Source organism: Xyrauchen texanus, chromosome 17 (genome assembly GCF_025860055.1).
Source record: "Xyrauchen texanus isolate HMW12.3.18 chromosome 17, RBS_HiC_50CHRs, whole genome shotgun sequence".
In the NCBI taxonomy this organism is placed as follows: domain Eukaryota; kingdom Metazoa; phylum Chordata; class Actinopteri; order Cypriniformes; family Catostomidae; genus Xyrauchen; species Xyrauchen texanus.
Genome location: NC_068292.1, coordinates 6,597,909 through 6,618,060, shown reverse-complemented (window position 1 = coordinate 6,618,060; position 20,152 = coordinate 6,597,909).

Below are 20,152 nucleotides of genomic sequence, written 5' to 3'. Positions count from 1 at the left end.
TGTTAATTCCAGCATACAGACCGCTCGTCAGATGCACAAAACCGCTTCAGAAGCAGGTGAAAACCTGGCCAGCAGGAGCCATCTCTGCTCTTTAGGACTGTTTTGAGTGTACTGACTGGCACATGTTCAGGGAGGCTGCAACATATGGCGATTCTACCAACTTGGAGGAATACACAGCATCAGTGACCAGCTACATCAGCAAGTGCATTGATGATGTCACTTTCTCAAGACCATCACCACACGCTCCAACCAGAAGCCGTGGATGACTGCGGAGGTGCGCACGCTGCTGAGGTCCGAGACTCCGCCTTCAGAGCAGGCGATAAGGCAGCCCTAAGAACAGCTAGGGCCAAACTGTCACGGGCAATCAGAGAGGCAAAGCGCCGCACGCCCAGAGAATCCACAGTCACTTCCAGGACAGCGGTGACACGCGGCGCATGTGGCAGGGCATCCAGGCCATCGCCAACTACAGGACAACATCAGTTGCCTGTGACAAAGATGCCTCCCTTCCAGATGCGCTGAACGACTTCTACGCTCGGTTTGAAGTGCAGAACGACGTGATGGCGAGGAAGTCCACCCCTCCTCCCAGCGACCAGGTGCTCTGTCTTACCACGGCAGATGTGAGGAAAACTCTACGTAGAGTCAACCCACGGAAGGCTGCTGGACCAGACAACATTCCTGGCAGAGTGCTCAGAGGATGTGCAGACCAGCTAGCAGATGTTCTTACCGACATCTTCAACATCTCTCTGAGCAGCGCCGTTGTTCCAACGTGCTTCAAGGCCACCACCATCATCCCCATGCCAAAGAAGTCTTCAGTGTCCTGCCTCAATGACTACCGTCCCGTCGCACTTACACCCATCATCATGAAGTGCTTCGAGAGGCTCGTCATGAGGCAGATTAAGACCCAGCTGCCCCCTCACTAGACCCACTGCAGTTTGCGTGATCGTTCAAACCCTTCAACGGACGATGCCATCACCACAACCCTCCATCTGGCCCTCACCCACCTAGACAATAAGGACTCATACGTTCGAATGCTGTTCATAGATTTCAGCTCAGCATTCAACACAATCATTCCCCAGCACCTGATTGGAAAGCTGAACCTGCTGGGCCTGGACACCTCCCTCTGCAACTGGATCCTGGACTTCCTGACTGGGAGACCTCAGTCAGTCCGGATTGGGAACAGCATCTCCACCACCAACACACTGAGCACTGGGGCCCCCCAGGGCTGTGTGCTCAGTCCACTGCTGTTCACTCTGCTGACTCACGACTGTGCAGCAATGCACAGCTCGAATCACATCATCAAGTTCGCCGATGACACGACCGTGGTGGGTCTCATCAGCAAGAACAACAAGTCAGCATACAGAGAGGAGGTGCAGCGGCTGACGAAATGGTGTAGAGCCAACAACCTGTCCCTGAATGTCGACAAAACAAAAGAGATGGTTGTTGACTTTAGGAGAGCACAAGGTGAACACACTCCGCTGAACATCGACGGCTCCTCTGTGGAGATCGTCAAGAGCACCAAATTCCTTGGTGTTCACCTGGCGGAGAACCTCACCTGGTCCCTCAACACCAGCTCTATCACCAAGAAAGCCCAGCAGCGTCTCTACTTTCTTCGAAGGCTGAGGAAAGCACATCTCCCAACCCCCATCCTCACTACATTCTATAGAGGGACTATTGAGAGCATCCTGAGCAGCTGCATCACTGCCTGGTTTGGGACTAGCACCGTTTCGGACCGCAAAGCCCTGCAGAGGATAGTGAGAACAGCTGAGAAGATCATTGGGGTCTCTCTTCCCTCCATCAAAGACATTTACAAAAAACACTGTATCCCCAAAGCAACCAGCATTGTGGACGACCCCACACACCCCTCACACAAACTCTTTACCCTCCTCCCGTCTGGCAAGAGGTACCGAAGCATTCGGGCCCTCATGGCCAGACTGTGTAACAGCTTCTTCCCCCAAATCATCAGACTCCTCAATACTCAGAGACTGGTTTGACACACACGTGTCCTGAGTTGCACTTTAATTACTGTCACTTTATAACTGTCTGCTACCTCAATAACTGCTATGTGCATAGAACATTATCTCATAGTATGTTATGTTTACATTTTTAGAAACTGTCATCTTTTTGCACTACTGAGTACTGGTCGGCGCTGCACTGTCTATTGTCCTGTTCATTGTCAGTAATTTGTTGTACTGTCCTGTACTTTTTGCACATGTTTGCACGTGCACTTTATATAGGTATATATAGGTAGTTTATATAGTTTATTTTATTTCGTTGTGTAGTCTCATGTGGTCCTATGTTGGTCCTTTGTTGTTTTTATGTAGCACCATGGTCCTGGAGGAACGTTGTCTCGTTTTGCTGTGTACTGTACTAACTGTATATGGTTGAAACTACAATAAAAACCACTTGACTTGACTATAATCTGCTGGTATTTTACTTTGGATTAAATTTATAATCAACAAATTGTGACAGTAAATTGGCATACAAAACATCTTCCTTGATGTTACAACACAAGTCTTCAAGGAGATGGCAGAGTTGAGTTGTAATAAAACAGTATGTTAAAATTTTAATTATCAATGTGATGCTCTTATAAAAACAAGAATCTAACGCTTCTCTACTCGTTCTCAACATTTTACAGTGTTTTAAATCATTTTGTGCATATATACTCGTGTAAAGTGTAAAAAAAATCAAACTGAAGTGTATTCTTCAGTGTATTGGCAGTGGAAAAATCTCTTTCTAAACAAGAACTCATGACTGGTAAGAGACAACTTCAATATAGGTTAAATGGTGCTTTTAAGATTATTTGCAGTTGTTCTTCGAAAAAAAGGCGCATCTACTCAAACTTCCCTCAAAGGGGATGAAGCATTGCGCTTTGGTTTGTGCATATATGCCCTGATTAAATTTTTCAAATGGACCTATTAATAATAAATATCAAACATGCTATTATAAATAGTGCAAAGAATGCTTTGTAGTAAGCGGTTTATTATGAGATTTAACTTTACCTCCCGTTTCTTTTTACAGAATCGGACAAATTTGTCTGGAACCGAGTCTTGATGTTTTTGTGACAGGAGGATTCCCCCAAGTCTGGATCATCTCATATTTGATGCTGTTAGTGACACCACAATCTGTGCTGTTTGTCACATTTTAAAGGAAAGGGGGGGGCAGAATAATCTATTGCTGTGACGACTATATATTCTTTAATAAAAACAAAACATTCATGGCCATTAAGGTTGTAAAAGTTCACAAGTTGCTCGCCATTGGCAAGTGTGGCAAAATGTATAAATGATGTTTGGACCAATGTTTTCCAGAATGTATTTTTGCAGCATTTCTAGTCAGCAGGTTTTCAATTTCCAAACACATTGTTTGAGACACAATGTCTCAGTAATGTAAATTAAACGCTAAATCCTTTGAAAGAGAAAAACATATTTCTTTTGAGACATTAATGTCTGTCCTCATAATCGCTCTCTAGTCCATTGAACGGCCCGCAGGTTTGTGTGAACATCACACACTCCATTGCAACAGCAGACATAATTTGAAGCTGCGGCTTTTAGTGGCTGTCACTGGTGTCAAACGTAATACGTTTCTGGGTGACATTTAAAAGCAGGAGGGTCAAACTACTGCCCTAATGGAGACAAAAATACGCTTGACTTGCCCACTTGAAGAAACCCAACCAGCAAACAAAGGTATGAGAAATCTGTTTTCAAATCATCAGTCATTTCCTGTCCCTGATGCAAACAACAGCATCTGGATTCAGGCTTGAACTTGTCCCACTGCACAGAGGACTGTTTCTGGATTGTGTATGTGGGTGTTTCTTCAACTAAGGCCAATTTTGGCTCTGTGAACATTTTGTTTTCACACTCTTATTAGTTCATTTCATTTGTCTAGTTAGACATTGTCTAACAGTGGATATACATGGATCACAATGTCAATTCTGTCATTTTTCTTAGTGGAAATGACAGTTTAAACATTTTTGGAATAAAATGAATGACTCTTTTGCAATGTCATTGCAAAATGTACACAATTATTGTACAAATATATGTACAATATTTTCACACATTGCACTCACTCAAGAGCCACACGTGTCATTTATTCTTAATAATAGTGGATTTTGTACTCTCAAAAATCCAGATTTTTACATTTTTTATGTGAATAAATAATGGTAGATTTCTTTCTTCTTTTTTTTTATTACAATATTTGTTGTTCAGAACTTTGTTTTTTGAACTAGAAAAACTAGCTAAATACCATGAGACCAAATTTATTTTCTGAACAGGGATGTGCATGGTTACCGTTTTTTAACATTTGGTTAACCGAGTGGTTTCATGAACAGTTAATTGCTCATGAAAATGCGTGATGCAGGAATAAAGAATGGTTATTGCAATACAGTTTCCTCAAACACTACTCAAAAAAGCAGCAAATAAAGTGCACAGTAAGCTTTGAGCCAAAAATCACACAATAAAACTCTTTAGGGTACTTTTTTAAATGGTTTAAAATCAAATGGCATTGAACTTGTTTAATTATCATGTAAATACTGTATACACTTCAAAGCAAAAGGGAAAGAACACTGTCTTACCGTTTATCAAACTTTGCTCAGATAAAAACTTCCTGGAATCATGTTTAATGGTGTAACAGTCACATTAAATCCTCTTCTTTGGCAAACTGAAATTGTTCAGAATCAGCTAAAAGAATGAAACACAAAGCAGGTGTTTTCGAGATGCATTTATAAAATGTAAAGTTCTTTTTAACTTGGTGTCATAATATTCAGCAATCCTGCACAAGACGCTGAAAGAAAAAACAGTGAGATTCAGCACAACAGTCAAAGACTGTTAATAACTCGTGTTAACAGTATATGTAAAATGTCAGACACACAGAAAAGCATGTTTAAATAGCCCCTAACTCACCATATACTTGATAAACTGACACAAACATGGCCGTAAAACCCTAAGGTTTGTCGGAACTCGACGAGATCAGTTCAGGCTGAATACCTCTATTGCATGTGTAGAATAATCAAATATTGATTTTGCCATTGAACATTTAACCGAATGTCGACTATCCGTGCACATCCGTATTTCTGACCATTACAAATTTTCACAGCCAACATGAGAGTACAATATCTCTGGTATATTACCATATAGAGCCTTAGAAATATAGAAACATTTGTTGAGAAACAGACTCTAAAGGGATATTAAGATATTGTTGATAATATGCACTCCAACTTGGAAATAACAACATATTTTTAGCATATAACCAACTATTTTAGTAATAGCCCACCCATCTTTGGTATATATAAAAATAAAAATACAATTTGAGCCAGGTACCTCTGATTTGAGTTGGCAGGAAATTACCCAGTAATATTTTTATGAAGGATTCTGATATCTTCAATTAATTTCCTGGGACATAAAAGTTCATGTAGTTGAAGAAACAGTCTTATAAGTTTAAGTTGAGTAAAGCAAGCAGAATATCTGTCTTTCCTAAATATAAAGAGTGGACAGCACAGATTTATTTCTCGACACCTGCGGGGCTCATTTCCACCTCTGCGTTTTCTCGCTTTCAGGAAACCATTAATTAAAGCGCTGAGCTTCACAGCAGAATCGATGATACACCTTTCGCCCTAAATTTGGCTGCATGAAAGCTATTCTCCTTTTCTTCTCTTTCTTTATTGTTTTTTTTTTTTTTTTTTTGCTTTTAAAGTCTACAGGACCATACATCACAGCTAAAGCTAACATAGAAAAAAACACCCCAGCACAGACTAAACAGGATTTCACAGCTGTTTCATCATAATTGTGTTGTGACATTTTCTGTCGTCCACAGCTGGAGCAGATCACTGTTTTCTTCTGGATTGAGCACTAGAGATTGATATAAGCGGTGTGAATTAGTGGGAGTGGACGAGTGCCTCTATTCATGAACTAAAGCCTCCGCAACTCAGAAACAAAGTGATTCACTCTTATAAAACTGTGCTGCGAAACAGCTAATAAGTCTTAATGTGCTATTAGGGTCCTTTGAGTGGCAGGCCTGCAGCCGCGCAGTTTTTTTTCTTTCTGTTTTTTAAGTGCTGCGCGATTGTCATTTTTTGAAAGCCGTAATGGGCAACAGGGACGTGGCCGCTCAATGCACCTTTAATAGCTGTGTGAAACATTAAAAGCGTGGAATTTATTAGGAAGCCTTTTAACTAATGAATCTCGAGTGCTGCTGTAATGCTCTCCACACACGGTAAAAGCCTTTCTCATTTCTGTGAAGAAATATACAGGAGAGCCGCCTCTGCACAGCTCTTGTATACATCAACAGAGCTGTGTAAGAATCAAGTGTTGAGACTGCACACATTGAGTCGAAGTAATGACACATAATGCTTGAACGGACAGCTCCTTCTGTGAAGTGACGCCCTTGATGGTGGATATGTTCATGGTGGTGTCTTTTGAGCAAAGTTGCAATGTGATGCTTGTCAGGAATTATCAAAGGAGACTTCTCACTGATTAAGGCTTGAATAGTGGAGACAGAGTTTGAAGAGGACTACTTTTTGGAATCCTCTCTTGCTTTTGGATACATTTGATCTCTTGACTATACACTTGTTCTTGTGTTGCTCAGATAATGATGGCTGAAGCTTTATTGGATTCCTCCACTGAGAATTCTGCTTTGCAGTAATGCCAGCCCTTACAAGAACTGTTTTTCTTCGCATCTTTGTTGAAAAGATGGGCTACGTGAATAAGACGAGTAATAGCACCTGTTAGTGACTTCCAAGAAGAGAACTTGGCAAATCGTTGGGAACCAAGTTGCTTGGATGACGTTGTAGTGCTTAAACTGGACACTAGAAGCCGTATGTCTGGGTCTGAACTTGAATCAACAACGTTGTAAGTGCTCTCTGAGGTACTTGGTTCTGGCATGAGCAGAAATTTGGGTCCACTTAGCCAATTAGTGTTTTGTAAGTGGGCTGCGGGAACAGAACTTGTCGCATGATCTGCCGGGTTCTGGTCTGTTGGCACATAGCGCCATTGGTCAGGATGAGAGGACCTTCGGATACGCTGTACCCGGTAACTAACATAAACATAAAAGCCCCTGGTTTCATGACAAATGTAGCCCAGAACCACTTTACTGTCTGAGTAGTAGGTTATAGCATCAAGCTGGAGATCCAGTTCTACTGAGATTAAGTCTGCTAACTCAACGGCAAGTACTGCAGCGCAAAGTTCTAGTCTTGGCACTGTATGCTCGGGGCGGGGGGCAAGTTTGGCTTTCCCCATTACAAACCCAATGTGATTATTCCCTGCAGTGTCTGTGACTTTTAGATACGTCACTGCAGCGATAGCTTTGGTTGATGCATCAGAAAAGACACACAATTCCCTTCTGACAGCTGCCGATGGTGACATTTCAGTATAGGGTCTGGAGATGGAAAGACTGGATAGCTCTGTCAGAGAAGCTCTCCATGATGTCCAAGCTTCCTCCATTTCTTGTGGTAGTGAAGCATCCAATCACTGTTCTTTTTTGTGAGTTCTCTCAGAATAGCTTTCCCTTGGATTATGACTGGCGCTACAAACCCAAGAGGATCATAGAGGCTGTTAATAGTGGATAAGACACCTCATTGGGTATAAGGTTTTATCTCATCACAGACGCTGAATTGGAAACAGTCAGTATGAAGGTTCCAACTGAGTCCAAGGCTACGTTGCATTGGTAGTGCATCTGCCTCAAGGTCAAGATCTTTCAGCTCACTTGCATGATCTTTGGATGGAAAAGCTTCCATGACCTCTTTGTTATTCGCTGCAATCTTATGTAGTCTCAGATTTGATTTGGAGCGAACTTCCTGTGTCTTTTTTAACAAATTGTTAGCAGCTTCTACTGAAAGCAGGGACTTCAGGCCATCATCTACGTAGAAGTCGCGCATCACAAAATGCTTGACGTCAGGGTACTCGGCAATCTGAACAGACTGGTGTAGGCAATGAATAGCCACTGCAGGTGAGGGGCTATTACCAAAGACGTGGACCCTCATGCGATAATCCACAATATCTTTGGAAAGGTCATTGTCTTGGAACCAAAGAAAATGTAGAAAGTTCCTGTCTTCTTCCCTTACTAAAAAACAATAGAACATCTGTTTTATGTCCGCTGTGAAGGCAATGGCTTCTTTCCTGAAGCGGATCAATACTCCCAGCAGTGTGTTGTTTAGGTCAGGGCCAGTTAAAAGCACATCATTAAGTGATACACCATTGTGTTGGGCACTGGAATCAAACACGACTCTGATTTGCTTAGGTTTCTTCGGATGATACACTCCAAATGTTGGCAGGTACCATTGTTCTTCTTTCTCACTCAGAGGAGGTGCTAACTCAGCATGACCATTTTTAAACATCTTGTCCATGAAGCTGAGAAAGTGGTCTCTCATTTCAGGCTTCCTTTCAAAGTTGCGCTTGAGAGACATAAGACGTTTCAGTGCTTGAGGCCTGTTGTTGGGGAGACGCTGACGTGGATTCTTAAAGGGTAATGGCGCTACCCAACTGTTGTTAGAATCTTTTTGTAGACCTTCATTCATGATTTTCATGAAAGAGGCATCCTGAATCGAAGGAGCCACCTGATTGTCATCTTTGGTTCGCTTAAACACTGTGCATCCCAGGTGGTCAGCATCACAGATAGATTCGTCCAAAGAATATGTTGGGGAGTAGTTAGTTAGTTGGATGTCTCTGTATTTTTCCTTAACATGGAAGACGTTTGGACATGGATGAAAGAGAGTTGGGCGTTTTGACCCTATGATGTTTGTGTGGAAGGTTTTGATTGTCAGCTGTTTGTGGACAGTTCCCAGACACACATTGCCTACAATGACCCATCCCAGATCTAACTTCTGTGCATAGGGTAGGTTATGTAAGCCATTCACCTGTTTACGGACCTTATGCACTCTTATAATATACCGACCTAAGAGAAGCATATTTGGGGCTTGTGGGTCCTGTTCTGGGATGAGGTTTGCCACAGACTTTAGGTGTGCGTGCTTACGAGCCACATCAGGAGTTGGAATCTCATCTCTGTTATTAGGAATGTCATTGCATTCTATAAGGCTTGGTAATGGAATGCGAACTGTTCCATCCAGAGATTCTACTTCATAGCCACTGGCCATTCTTCCAACTGACTCCTTTACTCCTGCGCATGTTCTCAATATGCCACAGACTTTAGGTGTGCGTGCTTACGAGCCACATCAGGAGTTGGAATCTCATCTCTGTTATTAGGAATGTCATTGCATTCTATAAGGCTTGGTAATGGAATGCGAACTGTTCCATCCAGAGATTCTACTTCATAGCCACTGGCCCTTCTTCCAACTGACTCCTTTACTCCTGCGCATGTTCTCAATATGCAAGGAGCACTAGGACTTTGGTCACTGAACACTTCAAAGAACTGTGAACGAACCAGTGACCTGTTGCTTTGTTCGTCCAGAATTGCATAAAGATTCACTGCTTTGTCTCTGTGGCCAGCTGGAAAAACTTTTACAAGACATATTTTGGAGCAAGATCGGTCTGTCTGATCTTCCCCATAGACTTCCGTACATTTGCTTGTGACTTGAGATTGAGGGGAGATTTCCTCCCTCTCCCCACCATGCTCGGAAGCATCGTTTACCTCTTCTATCCAGGGCATGGGTCCAGGGTGGAGCGCTGTCTGGTGTTTTTCACTTTTACACTCAGAACATTGGACTTTAATATTACAGTTCTTTGCGATATGTGATGTCGAAGAGCAGCATTTAAAGCACACATTATTCTCTTTTAGAATTGCCTTGCGAGCTTCGATGTGCTTTTCCCGGAATGCACGGCATTTACGCAGTGGGTGTGGTTTTCTATGAATGGGACACAGTTTTTCACAGTCATCAGATTTTTTGAGAGCTCGCCAATATCAATGGGAACTCTGGAAAATAACTCGGTCTTGTGTACAGAGATTTCTCGTTGTTTGCTGGGCTTCCAAGCTGACTTTTCAATTGTTGGAGCCATGTCTATGTGAGAGATAAAGTTAAAGCTTGGATCATTCCCAATTCTAGCCTCTTGACTAACAACGTTTACGAAGTAAGCAAAGGGAGGATAGGGAACATGGTTTTGCTGCTTGTAGGCTGCACCAACTGATGCCCACTTTTCTTGCAGATGAAACGGTAGCTTCTGTACTATTGGATTGACACCCCTTGCTGTGTCTAAGAAACCAAGGCCAAGCAAGTCTCCTTCGGCCTTAGCAGACTGAAGTTCCATTAGTAGATCGCTCAACTTTGTCAGTTTAGGATAATCTCGGTTTGCTATTTTTGGAAAGGTGTCAATTCGTTTGAACAAAGCATCTTCTATCACTTCAATTGAGCCATATGTTTGTTTAAGTCTCTCCCATGCCATAGCCAGTCCTGCTTGAGGATGATTAATATGTATTGCCCTTATCTGTTCGACGTGCTCTGCTGACTCCTTGCCAAGCCACTTCAGCAGAAGATCCATCTCTTCATTTGATGTCAGGTTTAAATCAGTAGTTGCGCTCTGAAAAGAACATTTCCAGGCTCGGTAGTTCTGAGGTTTGTCATTAAATTGAAGTATGCCTGTTGCCACGAGCTCACGGCGAGCTAAATATCTTACAAAGTAATTTATGTTTGAGCTGCCATTATTTGAGTCTGGAGATATGGGGTAGGATAGAGTAGGATGACCACTGTTATTTTGCAGTCTAAAATGTTGCACAGGAGTAACATGGTTGTTCTCGAACCTAACTTCACATGACTCATGAGCATCTTCATTTTTACATGGCTGTTTTGAGGTAATATGAGGTGGTTGGAAAAATGTATTTGTTTGGCGTGAAATGAAAGGTTTGGCTTCAGGTTTAAGATGTGAAGCTGACACCATCATCACTTAACTGGAGTTAGGTCTCTATTACTTTGGTTTGATCTATAACTATTGTTTAATGCGTTGTGTGGTTTCCAAGGGATCGGAATTTAAACTTAGCCTGCAACTGTGTTTCTCAGTATTTTCATCAAAAGCAGCTTCCAGCACTTCTGCTTCTGCGATAGCTGCTGCTGTCTCATTCTTTTGCTTAAGCATTTCCATAGATCCCTCCAGCTTGGCTTTTTGTAGCTTTAAATTAGCTTCCTCTTCAGCGAAGGCAAGCCGCGCTTTTGCTGCTTCTGCTCTCGCTCTCGCCTTAGCCGCTGCTGACCCAGTTGACAATGTACTTGATTGTACTGAAGAACATGAAGCACGAGAGCGCGTTTTTAATGAAGATATTTTTGTTGCAATAGCACAGTCTGGTGATGTATCTCTCCACTCTGTGTGTGGCAATGCTATTATTGCTATCTGTCAGCCTGCTTTGAAATATCTTGCCTGATAAAAGGCGTGTTTTCACTGTGCTGTCCTCGTTATATGTTCTGTATATAACTTGACAGCCAGGTAAACTCTTCCTAACATCAAGACTCTGAAGACAGTTAGCTCCTTGTCCACAGGTTTATTGACGTTGCAAGGAAAGAGTGAAACCTTGAGCCTTCCATGCCATGCTCCTTCCAAGCCTGCAGATGGCACTTATACCTTGAGCTCTGCTCTCTCCACTCCTGCAGATGGCACCAACGCCCCTAACCCTGTTCAACTCTCTGCTCGTTAACCCTCATTCCCTTCACCTGTGTCTAGGCTTTTATAAGTCTGTTTGTTCCCTGCCTTTGTGTTCAGTCTTGAGCATATGTACCCTGTGCCTCCAGTGACCAGTTCTCTTAGCTTAGTGTTTTCCTTATTATACCTGTTTGACCATTGTGTCTATTTTTATTTCTCCCATTTTGTGGAAGCTTGACTTTCCTGAGTTAGCTCTGTGGTAAAACACCTGACGCTAGAGCACTGCAGACCCAGGTTTGATCCCTGATTACGGCAGCCTCATTACACTTCCAATACAATTCGCAATGACTATACCTTAGTCATATTTTAATGAATACTGCAATTCCTGTGGCGTGACCGAAGGCACATTGGGTCAGCCAAGTGGGAGACCCGGGTTCTCGTCTTGGGTTAAAATCAGGAAGTAATTGTGTTCACATAAACCGTGACAAGCATGATTTGAAGGTTCCATTTTTCCTTTTAAAAAATACAATTTTTACTCCACTGATGGTTACATTTAGGTTTGGGGGTAGAGTAAATAAAATATGCATTCTTCTTCACTGTATTACATCATTAACAGCAAAAACTACTTGTTTTAAAATCACTTTTGCTGCCCCTCTGTGTGCATTTCACCTGCGAATTGGTGCTCACAGTTGCCAATATGTTTAAAAACACTTCCTGCTCAGGCCACTGGGGTCACTGCTTCAAATTTCGGTAAGCAAAGACCAAGTTTAGCTGAAGAAAAGTCAAATTACTGTTCTGAACTCACTGTGAGATCAGTCTGTCTTGAGTGTGTAATTAATTATTCTTTTTCATTTGACTGCAGTACATGTTGTTTTTTTTTCATAGATGACTTTCGAGTGACATTGCTTGCAAATTGCTTGCTTTATCTCCAGCATGCAATGCAGTAAAAGCCTAAATGAATGCAGATACTCTCTTTGAATATGAAAAAAGCATAATAAATTTTGCAGCTGTTCTGCTGTTTACTTTGCCATTGTGATTTTCATACGTCCGCACTCAAATGAGGGTACTAACGAATAATGCATTTGTAATGAATATCCAATGTCAAATGCTTTAAATGAAAGATAATAATAACTATATTATTATCTCTGGCAAAGCTTGCAAGGCAACACAGATAGTTATCGTTTTGAACAATATACTGATACTGAGAGCTCACTTCGGAAGATTGTGAAAGCTCCAGTGATGTGAATAAAATTACAAGTGTTCTCTTCATTAGCATGAGTGGAGTGGAAACATCTCTGCAGTCCGCTCACAGTACTTTCTGAAAGAGAGAAACATCGATTAATCCCTGAAGATGATTGCCCTCTCTTACAGCAGTGTTTGTGGTGTGTTGAATTGAAACCGAAGCATTCTCTTTTAATATGAACTCACACCCAAAGGTTATTAATATTTAAAAATATTGAAATATAAAATATTGGATTATTATGCAGATATTATTCTTGCTGCAATTTTAACCATGAGACTATCATACCAATAGGCATGAAAATTCCCAAATGGATTAGTTCTAACAAAAATGTACATTCTGTCATTTACTCACCCTCATATTGTTAACCTGTTTAAACAGCGTGACTCTGTTTCCTCCATGTGTGAGAGAGAATCCAGCCAATTGGTAGAAATGTCACCTGCTCTTTTGGGCCAGTGCTGCTTTATCATGATGTCTTACATTTGTTTATCTTGTACATGTGTTTCAATGTCTTGCAAACATTAACATATTTGCTTTTCTGTGATGTAATCAAGCTTGAAATCATAACGCCAAGAAGACTGATGTCAAGATTTATAGTGAAATATAAATTACATTTTGAATTGTCTCATTCTCGCCCAAAACCAATTTGATAGTTTCAGAAGACATTAATGAAACTACTGGAGTCACATGGATTACTTTTATGCTACCTTTATGTGATGTTTGGACTGTGTGAGATCTGGTCACCATTCACTTGCATTATATGGACCTAGAGAACTGAAATATTCTTCTAAAAATCTTAATTTGTATTCTGCAGAAGAAAGAAAGTCATATACATCTAGAATGGCATGAGGGTGAGTAAATGATGAGAGAATTAACATTTTTGGATGAACTATCCCTTTAATGAAAGAAAATAAAATCAATCCTGTCTCATTAGAAGTTGTAATAATTGTATATGATGGTGAAATCTTAAGAAATCATGAGTTGGCTCATACAAAAACGTGTGACTTTTACTCCTTTAGAGAAAAGTAAATCAATCAAATGAATGTTATTATATTGCTATTATGTAATTTCCTATGTTTAACCCCTAATCTAAACAAAAATGTAACCCCTGTACCAAAACTCTAAACCAAACTAGAATTTTAATAGGAAAGTAACCTTTCTGTTTCATGGAAGAAAGATAACATCAGGGTTTGAAACAAGACAGGGATGAAAACTCCTCACCTTTCAGCTAAATTTGTCATTTTGAAACCATAATCGGTCGCAATTCATGCAGATCTGAGGATTATTTGTTTTGGAGGAGGTGGAGGGGTGGCTCCGGACTCCCTCTTCATTGATTACAGCATTAGTCAATCATGTGCTTGGAAACCGCAGTCCTACCGAGGCAGATCGCTTGATTGGTTACAGCTACGGCCAATCACATGGTTGGACATAGCTGCACGTGCACAGTGACTCTGCATCTGACAGGAATGGAGCGTGAACACCGAAGAAGAGGCACTCATGAAACTTCTCATATATTAACAAACTGAATGACCTGGTACATGTACCGACCGAATAAATGAGCAGGGCATGTTGTTCGTTCACTTCGGCATTGGCGTGTTAGTCTTCCTTGATCATCAAGGAGAGAAAAGGATGGAAGAGATACATTAATGTGTAAAAGTGACTGATGATTATATACTTTAAGTGGCTTTCACATGACCCGTTTCAGCACTGCAGAATACATTGAAGTCAATTAAGTTACACCAATTTACACAAGTGTTTTTCACACACGTGTTTTTGCTTCACCAATAATGTCTTTGAGAGTACAAAGCAACAAGAAATATCTAAAAACTGTCCAAATTTGTGAAGAGATATTGAATGTCTTATAATTTCATTTAATATTACCTGGTCGTTTCCGAGTATCAGAGTCTCCAGTAATTGAACTAATTTAAATTCACCAATTACTTTCTGCAATCTAAGCTATTGGCAGTTTTTTCTCTCTTCCAAATATATGTTTTCAATGTTTGTTGTGCACACCTCCCACTTTCTTGCATGGGAAACTAGTAAAGTCGCACAAACATTTTCATCATAGAAGAGGTGTATTCAAGAAATTGTTTTGTCTGAATTGCATTTGTAATGTATTTATGAATAATGTATTAGATACGGACAAAAAATTCACATCACGTAATTTTCCGAATCACACAAAATTTGGTATAATTCATCTACAGACCCTCCTGCAAACCTTCAATCTCAAAAGAATTTAATTATGTCAAACCATTCCAAAGATATTTGCAAATTACTTCTGTGGAGCACAATTTGGTATATTTTCAATGCAAAGATAACAATAATGATTCGAGTAGGGGGTACTCCCTGTAACAGTGCAGTTCCCCCAACAAAAAACACAGTAAAATTTAAAAGACAGGGAAAAGGCCAACACGGAGCGGCAGAGGGAGAGAGAGAAAAAAACACTTACTGGTTCTCTGATACGCCATAGCTTGGGCCCTGGCCACTCCTCCACCCTCTAACAGATGACAGCTGCACCTCCCCGGATGGATCGTAGGCAGTCCTCCGGCCCTTGGCTGACGGAACGCCCAGCCGTGTTCTCGGGGGAAAGGAAGGGGTCTCCCCCGCCTCCCCCCATTTTTTACTAACTCCTATATTCATCTAATTAGGGAGATGCCCTCCAGTAGTCAAATTCTCTACAATCTGATGAGCCAACAGCCTGTACAAGGCATAGACCGAATGCACAATAGTGGTGTTTTTGATGTAAATGACAACGAGGCTGCAGTAGACTCAAAGTCTCCTCAACTGCATGCCCTGTATGAAGACATATAAAGGTCTATGATCACATTTAATACTATAAAATGTGCTTTTGTGGTTTATTGTAAAAAGACTGATTAGACAGTGGAGTATTATTGTCTAATAAATATACTCAGTGAACAATTTATTAGGTACACCTGTACATCTACTTATACATGTGATTGTCTAACCAGCCAATTGTGTGGCTGCAGTGCAATGCATACAATCATGCAGGTACAGGTCAGGAGCTTCAGTTAATGTTCACACCAACAATCATAATGTGGCATGATTTTTGGTGCCAGATGGGCTGGTTTGAGTATTTTTGTAACTGCTGATCCCATGGGATTTTTTACATACAACAGCCTCTAGAGCAGGGGTGCCCACACTTTTTTGTGTGATCTACTTTTAAATGACCAACTCAAAAAGATCTACCAACTAAAAAAACACAGTTTCATTTAAAATAAGAAAATGCTTGTTGGGACTACTGCATGTATCCCTACATGGAATTCATCTTCTAATTAATAAAACAATATATAACAGTGTTCAATGTTGATATCATTCAGTTTTAAAACTAAACCCAAAACACATACAGCACAATAGATTACAATAGCCAGGGCATTTAACTTATTCTGACGATTTGCACTGAATGGAATCAGACAGTTTTGCCTAATCCGGGCAGTAGCATCGCAATTTCGCGCTCTGTTCTCAGAAGTCCTTGGAAGTCTTGTATGTGTAAACCTAGTTGTCATGGCAACTGAATAAACAAAACCTCGCCTGGTCAATATTTACTCGTCAAGTGCAAGTCAGACAGAAACTAAAAGTAGGAAAGACATTATATTTATTTTTATTACAATTTATCAAAAGTACATTTAAATTTTGTGCGATCTACCAGCATTGCCTTTGCGATCGACTGGTAGATCGCGATTGACGTATTGGGCACCCCTGCTCTAGAGTTTACTCTGAATGGTGCCAAAAACAAAAAACATCTAGTGAGTTGCAGTTCTGCAGATGTGAATGCCTTGTTGATGAGAGAAGTCAACGGAGAATGTCCAGACTGGTTCGAGCAGACAGAAAGGCTACAGTAACTCAGATAACAACTCTGTACAATTGTAGTGACCAGAATAGCATCTTAGAATGCACAACACGTCGAACTTTGAGGCGGATGGGCTTCAACAGCAGAAGACCAGTTTGAGTTCCACTTCTGTCAGCCAAGAACAGAAAACTGAGGTCGCAGTGGGCACAGACTCACCAAAACTGGACAGTTTAAGACTGGAAAAACATAGCCTGGTCTGATGAATCTGGATTTCTACTGAGGTACACAGATGGTAGGCCCACTGCAGCCTCAGATTTTTGTTTTTGGAACATTGTTATTGCGAATTCTGACAATTTAAGCTTATTTTAAAGGTAACGTAGCTAATGAAAACAAATAACATTTTTTAAAAACTGTGAGTATGATTTGGGTTAGTTTTGGAGGCATCAGTAAGAATGGGTTGAAAATGTAAAATCCTGACCCATATCAATGAATGGCTGATTAGATAATCGCATGAATAAGGTGGTGTAGAGGTGTACCTAATAAAGTGGTCACTGAGTGTGTGTGTGTGTGTGTGTGTGTGTGTGTGTGTATGTGTGTGTATATATATATATATATATATATATATATATATATACACACACATTACACAGACAGACAGACACACAGTTAGTTAGAGTCCTCGAAAGATGCTCCATGAGTACAGATGGTCTCACACGCTTCACTGTGTGTATCACTGCTTGTGATCGTGCCATTCTAAACTAAAGTGTAAGAGCAATGCAGATGTGTTAAGAGATATGTCTCTTTACATTTAATATTTTATACATATATATATATATATATATATATATATATATATATATATATTGCATACTGTATTTTAGCCAGCAGGTGGAGGCAAAAGAAAATTTTTGTTTGTAATATGAGCCAGTTGGTGACATGAGTCAGTGTCACTCAGTGTTTATATTCAACAGTGCTCCGTGATTGCTTTACTACTACACTACTAAAGCTAGGAAATGGATTTAAACTAGGGCTGTCAATTGATACAAATTTTTAATCGAATTAATTACATGGTGTTCCGATTAATTAATCGCATATACAAATATTTGCTGAGAAAGCCCCTCATATAACAATAACTCTATATATAATGATTATACATATTTATATCAATATATAATTATACTTGGTTATATTTAAATATTAAAATATAATATATAATATTAAAATGCTTTACATTCCTGTTGCAGAAGCGATAATCATTGATAAGGACATACAAATAGCGGCTTTAGAATACAATGTATTGTTTACTACCATATAATTGATCATAAGTCAATCATTGGCATACAGTTCACAGCAATCCATTTCACAAGTGAATTTGTCAATCAGTTGGAGATTTATTAAGAGGGCTTGTTTAAGGGCCCGTCAATTTACACCTACGTCAGACGTCTCGGGTGTGTTGCGTCATAAACATAAAATGTTGAGGTCACTGTGTCAAGTTAAATAGAGTTTAATACTCAATCTCTAAACAGATCATGAGATCCCTTAGATCGCATTTGCACTCTTTCGAGTGTTTTGAACGCAAGAATGTAACGCATGTTTGTGTTATTCTGCCTACTGAAGTGTTTTCTTCACTGCATAAACTGCCCTGAGCGGTTGCTCATACAGCTGAAATTTCACTTACTGCCCTCTGGAGTAAACAGGTGGTACTACAAGTTTGCATTTCTCAGGAATCTTCCTTATTATGGTCCATGGGCATGCGATTAATTGCATACATTTTTTTTACGCGTTATTTTTTGTAAAATTAATCGCACTGAATTAACGCGTTAAATCGACAGCCCTACTTTAAACTGCTTTAAAATAACAACTTCAGCATTACGGCTCATCACAGCTGAGAGACAAAACATACTGATTAATTGCACTCAAGGTGCTTAGCTCTTACCTGAGTTTCTATATTGGAGAGGAAAATTTGGCGGAGGAGATTGCGATTTCTATATTGAAAGACTCTTGCACACAGCTACTGCGAAATAGGGAGGAATACCCCCGCTTGGACGTCAATTTTTCCACTGAGAAAACAGGATGATTTCAACAAAATTACATTATCTTCAGAAAGCTGACCAACAAACTACAGCAAAATCAACAGTTAATCACACTCTCTCTCTCTCTCTCTCTCTCTCTCTCTCTCTCTCTCTCTCTCTCACACACACACTTGTTTCTCCAATAACATGTTCGAAACAGCCCAAGCTGTGATACTGGTAGTTCTGAAGTGATGTTTTGAGAGGCTTGGATGCATAATTTGGTTTGAACCAGCAATGGCAGATTCTGATCCATCGCTTAAGACAGTAGTTCCATGCACCAATATATATATATATATACATACATACATACATACATACACATATATATATATATATATATATATATATATATATATATATATATATATATATATATATATATATATACCGATCAGCCACAACATTAAAACCACCTGCCATTAAAACCACCAGCCTAATATTGTGTAGGTCCCTTGTGCCGCCTGCATGTGTTGTGTGTGAAAATCTCAGGAGATCAGCAGTTACAGAAATACTCAAACTAGCTCATCTGGCACCAACAATCGTGCCATGGTACAAATCACTGAGATCACATTTTTCCCCATTCAGATGGTTGATGTGAACATTGACTGAAGCTCCTGACTCGTATCTGCATGATTATATGCACTGCACTGCTGCCACACAATTGGCTGATTAGATAATCACATGGATGATTGTTGGTGACAGACGGGCTGGTTTGAGAGGTCTCGCACCCACTGTGAAATTTGGTGGAAGATCGGAGATGATCTGGGGGTGCTTCAGCTTGGCTGGAATATGGTGGGAAAAACTGGGTTATTCCACCAAATATTTATTTCTGAACTATAAGTTAACTAAGTTAAAACATTAGCATTGGGTTGTTTCAAAATTAATTTGAACTTGTTTTCTTTGCATTATTAAAGGTCTGACAACACTGCATCTTTTTTATTATTTTGACCAGTTGGCATTTTCTTCAAATAAATGCTCTAAATGACCACTTTGCGGCTATAGTTTTATTAAAAAAAATGTTCTGGCACATCTTAAAATTCATATCTAAAGCATAGCTTTTGTGGTGGGGCCAGGGAAAACTTGTTAAAATCCAAACTTCTTTTCCAACCAGGTGAGCAGAAAAACAATTCTATCAGGAAGACTCGCAGGCTTGAGTGAAATGTAAGATGACATTTATTTGATGAATATAAAACAGAAAAGTAATGTCTCTCTTCGGCGTAGGCCCCGTCTGGTGGTCCGAAGGAGTTGTACTCGGAACCGTCATATCCTGCCGGAGCTAAGAGGCAGAGGCGAGGAGCCTTCCCTCGTGCAGGACAGGACTCAAGTGGTGGTGGTGGGGTGGTGGAGGTTGCCATGATAGCACACTGAAACAGCAATGTGATAGATTGTGAGCAGACTTATAAAGCAACGACTTACATCTGATTGGCTAGGAATTACCCAGCTAATGGTTCGATGATGTACAGTTGCTTGTCTTGCCGCTAGAATTACGCTGCGCTTATATTTCTATCAGGAAGACTGGCAGACT